We start from the raw sequence: 7,898 nt of genomic DNA, 5'->3' as shown, positions 1-7,898 counted from the left end.
CCAACATTTTCATTTTTATGAGTTTTTTTTAAATTTCCGACTCCTGTATTCCTGGCTCTACAATAACGCAATGGAATTTAGTTTTAGGTGTTAGGAGAATTCAAAAACATTAAAAAGCTGCACTAATCAATATTTTAGTGTTGGAAATGACTCCAATTATCAGAGCATAAAAGGATTTTTTTGTCACGTTTAGCTGTTTTCTATGAATGAATTGTTTCAAACAAGTAGAAGCCTGAAAACTGAGCTTTAAGTAGAGAAAATACTGAATTACATACATTTGATGAATATAAACTTCATTCCATTTGGATAATGTTGTTGCTCCATATCTGCTGAATAAGGAAATTTAATTTTTGCTTTCAGTCAAAACATAGTAATTCCAGCTTTAGAACACACTTTGCATTATTTTCATGTATAACTACCCTGAAGCTACACTGTTTCTGTACACACAGCTGGACATGGAGGTTTCTGTAGAAAAGAAAGTCATGTGTATTGGGCTTTTATTAACCCATAATACAATTGTGGAGCTTATCACTAAGTGCTAAAGTGTGATGCATTAATGTGATTTTAAAAGTTTTTGGACTATAATGGAGCTTGGAATTATGTTTATCACTTTCAGAATCAGAAAGCCTTTACTGTCAAGTGAGCTCGCACACACAAGGAATTTGGTGAATGGAGCTACAGTCCTCAGCAACAACAAGACCGTTAATGAATAAATATAGAAATCTGAATCTGAGAAATTCTAAAATAGTATATTTAAAAAGAGAAGTATAAGAAATACTATGTAAAAAGACATGAATTTGTCTAAAACTGAGTAATAAATAAGAATAGAATTTAAATAACATGGGTATTAAACTCATATTGATACATTGGTTCTTGGTTTGGCTATGCACGAGAGATTTGTTAACAAGTTAAAAAAAATACTTGGGTGAATAAAATCATAGTTCTATATGACTGTGTCAGTTTAATTTTCATCACTATTCAGGTTTTTGTCTACTGCAAAATGAGAAACAACAGTCGATGATACGTTGTTTCTTCACTGAAGGTCTGTTCACATCCAACAGTACCACTTTTAAAATAGCCATTCGGCCAATTATTACTTTTTTAAAAAATCACATAGCCCTCATGGATGCGGTCATTGGCATTCCAAAGAATGTTTTGGAACAACCAGTCATTCATCCACTGACTTCCCTCCTCCTCCTCTGTTTATGTTGCAGCTGACAAGTTCCAGAGACAGCTCAGCGTGTGCATTCTGTACCACATCAACATGGATGACAGATTCAAGTCCATGTTTGCCGACACAGACAGCATACCGCAGGTAAGACCAGCTAATGTACACCACCAGTGGACGAAGACAGACACATTAGCATCAGCAGCTAACAGGAATTAATGCATGAAAAACACTAAGGGGGTGGGAAGCACGACAACACCACATCTGGAATCAAAAAGCAGTGCTGCTTAGTCTTCTTTCTCACTGTGATGACAACTCTCTTTTTCCTCCTTTACTTCTCTTTTCACTGTGAATTGAAAATATCCTCACTCTATTTTACCTTTTCCTGTGTTCTCTCTGTTTGAGCCTATTAATTGCCTTCTGTTAATGTGGAACATCAGCAGAAAAATAGAGTTGGATGTTTTAAATGAAGTCCTCATCATCATCTTAAACCCCCTCAGGCAGATTTCTGTCAACTTTCGATCATAACATTTTTGATCAGTTTGTTGAGCTCCAGACTGATTGAACTGACCCGGTCAGTCATTCCTCTCATCATCCACGATTAGCAAATTGTGCCTTGTGTTTGTTTATTGAGATTGGGTGTAAATGCAGACCAGATGTGGCTAGTAGAATCTCCTGTTTGTTCAGAAGGTCATGTCAGCAGCAGATCTGAACCTCAGGTTCTCCAGTGGCAAAAAGAACGCTGGTTAGCAGCATGATCAGGATTTAACCTCTGACACTGCCCCAACGCCCACTCTCCTCTCAGTACTCTATTTTTGTCCACACAAAGCCAGTTAAATATGACAGGTAAAGGGTTTTTTGCCCGATGGCCACACTGGTCAAATTTTTAGAATGTTTTTGGTGTTCATCTAATGGGACATACACTTAAGGAGACACCTCACTGCTCAAGTATATGGTACATGGTCTGCAGATATATAGTACTGCCATGTGAGAAGCTTACCTGCCTTTGGAAGCAACATGGATGCTTCAGCAAACCACCTGAGCAGCTGTTTCTGTTATTCTCTAATTCTCAGAATCTGTTCATTTCTTTCATTATGTTCTTAGTCAAGAGTAATTTCACTTGGCTGGTGTTTAACTTACATGAGGATATTTATTTGAAGTTTTTTGTTGCTTCTGGATTAACTCTGGGATTTGAAGTAGCCATAGAAAAAAATTCAGTCAGTAAATAAAATCAGTGCCTTCTCCACACTGGATTTTTGTTGAGTAAATTTCAGAAGTTCATCCTGATGAGATGTGAGCGCTGATGGAGATTTGATGTCTTACCTTTGCTTTGGTTTATTGGCAGGCCCGCATTTTTGATGGCTTCTTCAGCTGGCTTTAGCTTCTTTCTTTTGTTTTATTACCAGACTTGCTCCATAAAGACTCTCCATTGTGTCTGTCTTAAGACTCAACAGAGTATCACTGCAGACCACATGGTACCTATGATAATGTTTTGTTGTTTTCCACTTTAGCAAGAAGTAAGAAAAGGGAAACTAAGCCATGCTCTAATTCATGTGGTCTGAACACTCCATGTTTAGAGTGGGTGCATTTTGGATTTACATTCAGTAAGATTTATAGATGAGTCTCGTGGTTCATTTTCACTTAAGTAACTGCAACATTCTCCCTCATTTTCCTCTGAAGTATAGTCTAGCTTCCCACACCAAAACCACTTTTTGTTCATTCAGTGTCTACATGTTGCCTCATATGTCATGTTTGTGAACATGCATTCCAAATTCACTTCATGGCATTAGCCACCTTTTTTCTACTTTTAAGACCTCTTTTTTATTACTTTCCCAAGGTAGTGACTGACTTGCCCCTTCTCATGCTTTTAATGGGGTCACCATTTGCTCCTGGATGTTGGGTTTCCAGAACAGGGAAATCAAGAGTGAAGGAGAAGCAGTTACAGAGGTGGAGGTGCCTGTGTTGGTTGGACTGTGGCGTGGCCCTTACAGGGCCTCCAGTGGCAGCCTGTGGTAAATAAGCAGAGGCAGGTGCCAGAGAGTCTAGACGAGCCTGATTTGGGGTCCGGGGCCCCTGGTAAGTGATACCTAACCCAGGCTCAGCGCAGCGTTTTTCTCTGTCTCTCTGATTCTTGACTCCTCACAGGGAAGCAGTGCAACGCTGCCCCCCTGCTACCACGTCTCAGCTCAAAGACTTTCCTGTTTAATGTTAAATTAGCGCATTGGACAGAGACAGACAAACGGAGGGAGGGGGAAGTGGAAGGCAGGGAGGAGGTGGTGGAGACGGGTGGAGGAATGACGCTTGCCTTCCATTCATTCAATTCAAGTTTCAAATCAATTTTATTTATATAGTGCCAATTACTATTCAAATCGTCTCAAGATGCTTTACAGAACCCATATGCCTGAACCTCCAGAGCAAGCCCTAAGGCGACAGTGGCAAGAAAAAGAAACCCTTTTAATGGGAAGAAACCTTAAGCAGAACTCGACTCATATGGGGAAACCCATCTGCCTGCTGGCCAGCAGGTTGAGAGGGACAGAAGAGGTAGAGGGGGTGAGGGTAGTGGGGGACAAGAAAACATATAACCCACATTGGCATACACGCATGGTATGAGAAACATAAATGATGCATACAAAGTACAAACCAACATTGAATCGGATTCATAAGTTTATTGTTATGGTGTAAGGCTCTGGCATAAAATATATTACATATAGATGGTAGTAAGATGCAAACAGTGTGTAGATGAGCATATGCAGTATAGTAAGGGCGATGCAAAGCAGATTGGTGGAAATGGGAAGCTGGAAGCAGTGGGCTAGAGGAAGGTCAGCAGCAGCATCCCACAGTGGACATGGTGGAGGCTAGACCAGTTGGTGGAACAGCAACCACAGATATGAAGCATCCATCTCTGAGACCAGGGACACTTGGAGAAAGGACACAGGGGGAAACAGAGTTAATGCAATGCAATAATGATATACACACGTGGACAAAATTGTTGGTACCCCTCAGTTAAAGAAGGAAAAACCCACAATTATCACTGAAATCACTTGAAATTCACAAAAGTAACAATAAATAAAAATTTATTGAAAATTAAATAATCAAAAACAGCCATCACTTTTGAATTGTTGATTAACATAATTATTTAAAAAAACAAACTAATGAAACAGGCCTGGACAAAAATGATGGTACCTCTATAAAAGATTGAAAACTATTTGACCAGAGTGACATGATTAACTCAGGTGTGTCATTTAATTGACATCACAGGTGTTTCCAAACTCATAATCAGTCAGTCTGCCTATTTAAAGGGAGACAAGTAGTCACCCTGCTGTTTGGTGAAAAGGTGTGTACCACACTGAACATGGACAACAGAAAGCCAAGGAGAGAATTGTCCCAGGACATCCGAAAAAAAATTATAAACAAACATCTTAAAGGTAAAGGCTATAAGACCATCTCTAAACAGCTTGAAGTTCCTGTGACAACAGTGGCTCATATTATTCAGAAGTTCAAGACCCACGGGACAGTAGCCAACCTCCCTGGACGTGGCCGCAAGAGGAAAATTGATGACAAATTGAAGAGACGGATCGTTGGAATTGTATCCAAAGAGCCCAGAGCAACCTCCAAAGAAATTAAAGGTGAACTCCAAGGCCAAGGTACATCAGTGTCAGATCGCACCATTCGTCGTTGTTTGAGCCAAAGTGGACTTCATGGGAGACGACCAAGGAGGACACCACTGCTGAAAAAACTCATAAAAAAGCCAGACTGGAATTTGCAAAAATGCGTGTTGACAAGCCACAAAGTTTCTGGGAGAATGTCCTTTGGACAGATGAGACCAAACTGGAGCTTTTTGGTAAGGCACATCAACTCTATGTTCATAGACTCAAAAACCAAGCATACGAAGAAAAGAACACTGTCCCTACGGTGAAACATGGAGGAGGCTCAGTAATGTTTTGGGGCTGCTTTGCTGCATCTGGCACAGGGTGTCTTGAAAGTGTGCAAGGTACGATGAAATCTGAAGACTATCAAGGCATTCTGGAGAGAAATGTGCTGCCTCGTGTCAGAAAGCTTGGTCTCAGTCGCAGGTCATGGGTCTTCCAACAGGACAACGATCCAAAACACACAGCCAAAAACACCCAAGAATGGCTGAGAGAAAAGTGTTGGACTATTCTAAAGTGGCCTTCTATGAGCCCAGATCTGAATCCCATTGAACATATGTGGAAGGAGCTGAAACATGCCATTTGGAGAAGACACCCATCAAACCTGAGACAACTGGAGCTGTTTGCTCATGAGGAGTGGGCCAAAATACCTGTTGACAGCTGCAGAACGCTCATTGACAAATACAGAAATCGTTTAATTGCAGTGATTGCCTCAAAAGGTTGTGCAACAAAATATTAAGTTATGGGTACCATCATTTTTGTCCAGCCCTATTTCATTAGTTTGTTTTTTTAAATAATTATGTTAATCAACAATTCAAAAGTGATGGCTGATTTTGATTATTTAATTTTCAATAAATTTTTATTTATTGTTACTTTTGTGAGTTTCAAGTGATTTCAGTGAGAATTGTGGGTTTTTCCTTCTTTAACTGAGGGGTACCAACAATTTTGTCCACGTGTGTATATACAGTGCCTTGTGAAAGTATTCGGCCCCCTTGAACTTTTCAACCTTTCGCCACATTTCAGGCTTCAAACATAAAGATATAAAATTTTAATTTTTTGTCAAGAATCAACAACAATTGGGACACAATCGTGAAGTGGAACGAAATTTATTGGATATTTTAAACTTTAACAAATAAAAACCTGAAAAGTGGGGCGTGCAATATTATTCGGCCCCCTTGCATTAATACTTTGTAGCACCACCTTTTGCTGCAATTACAGCTGCAAGTCGCTTGGAGTATGTCTATCAGTTTTGCACATGGAGAGACTGAAATTCTTGCCCATTCTTCCTTGCAAAACAGCTGGAGCTCAGTGAGGTTGGATGGAGAGCGTTTGTGAACAGCAGTCTTCAGCTCTGCCCACAGATTCTCGATTGGATTCAGGTCTGGACTTTGACTTGGCCATTCTAACACCTGGATACGTTTATTTGTGAACCATTCCATTGTAGATTTGGCTTTATGTTTTGGATCATTGTCCTGTTGGAAGATGAATCTCCGTCCCAGTCTCAGGTCTTTTGCAGACTCCAACAGGTTTTCTTCCAGAATGCTCCTGTATTTGGCTCCATTCATCTTCCCATCAATTTTAACCATCTTCCCTGTCCCTGCTGAAGAAAAACAGGCCCAAACCATGAGGCTGCCACCACCATGTTTGACAGTGGGGATGATGTGTTCAGGGTGATGAGCTGTGTTGCTTTTATGCCAAACATATCGTTTTGCATTGTGGCCAAAAAGTTCCATTTTGGTTTCATCTGACCAGAGCACCTTCTTCCACATGTTTGGTGTGTCTCCCAGGTGGCTTGTGGCAAACTTCAAACGAGACTTTTTATGGATATCTTTGAGAAATGGCTTTCTTCTTGCCACTCTTCCATAAAGGCCAGATTTGTGCAGTGTACGACTGATTGTTGTCCTATGGACAGACTCTCCCACCTCAGCTGTAGATCTCTGCAGTTCATCCAGAGTGATCATGGGCCTCTTGGCTGCATCTCTGATCAGTCTTCTCCTTGTTCGAGGTGAAAGTTTAGAGGGACGGCCGGTTCTTGGTAGATTTGCAGTGGTCTGATACTCCTTCCATTTCAATATGATTGCTTGCACAGTGCTCCTTGAGATGTTTAAAGCTTGGGAAATCTTTTTGTATCCAAATCCGGCTTTAAACTTCTCCACAACAGTATCTGGGACCTGCCTGGTGTGTTCCTTGGTCTTCATGATGCTCTCTGCACTTTAAACAGAACCCTGAGACTATCACAGAGCAGGTGCATTTATACGGAGACTTGATTACACACAGGTGGATTCTATTTATCATCATCAGTCATTTAGGACAACATTGGATCATTCAGAGATCCTCACTGAACTTCTGGAGTGAGTTTGCTGCACTGAAAGTAAAGGGGCCAAATAATATTGCACACCCCACTTTTCAGTTTTTTATTTGTTAAAAAAGTATAAAATATCCAATAAATTTCATTCCACTTCACGATCGTGTCCCAATTGTTGTTGATTCTTGACAACAAATTAAAATTTTATATATGCCGAATACTTTCACAAGGCACTGTATATATATATATATAGTGAATACATAGGATTTTAAGGAGAGAGGTGAACTACAGACAATTCTGATGAGAAATGGTGAAAGAATAATCATCTGACCTGTCCAGTCAGATGTCAGTGTTACTGTAATCTGATTACTGAGTTTTATACTTTGAAAGCAATAGGCTTGACTTTACTTCATCTCCCTGCATAAGGCTGAGTTATTGAATATCAGAAAACAAAGCACTCTATTACAATATTCTACTGCAGGATTCACACACTACTGGTTATATCTAGTCGCCTGTGCAGTGCAGGGATGTGTTAAGTATATAGGATTGAAACATCAGACTTCATTATGACTATAACTATGTTTACTGCTAACTGTTGAAACTCAGCCTCTTTAATTTTTTCCTAACCTGATGGCACTCAACTCAAATTAAACAGAAAAGCAACAAATCATTTTATTTCTAAGCTTAAGTGCATTTTTTTGTGTAAACATAAGTTTATTGGTTTTAATGTCAACAAATTGTGTATAAAATATTTTCCAGTATATAAAACCATAAAGTA

Source organism: Acanthochromis polyacanthus, chromosome 4 (genome assembly GCF_021347895.1).
Source record: "Acanthochromis polyacanthus isolate Apoly-LR-REF ecotype Palm Island chromosome 4, KAUST_Apoly_ChrSc, whole genome shotgun sequence".
NCBI classification, from domain to species: domain Eukaryota; kingdom Metazoa; phylum Chordata; class Actinopteri; family Pomacentridae; genus Acanthochromis; species Acanthochromis polyacanthus.
Note: the sequence above shows the minus strand (reverse complement) of the source record.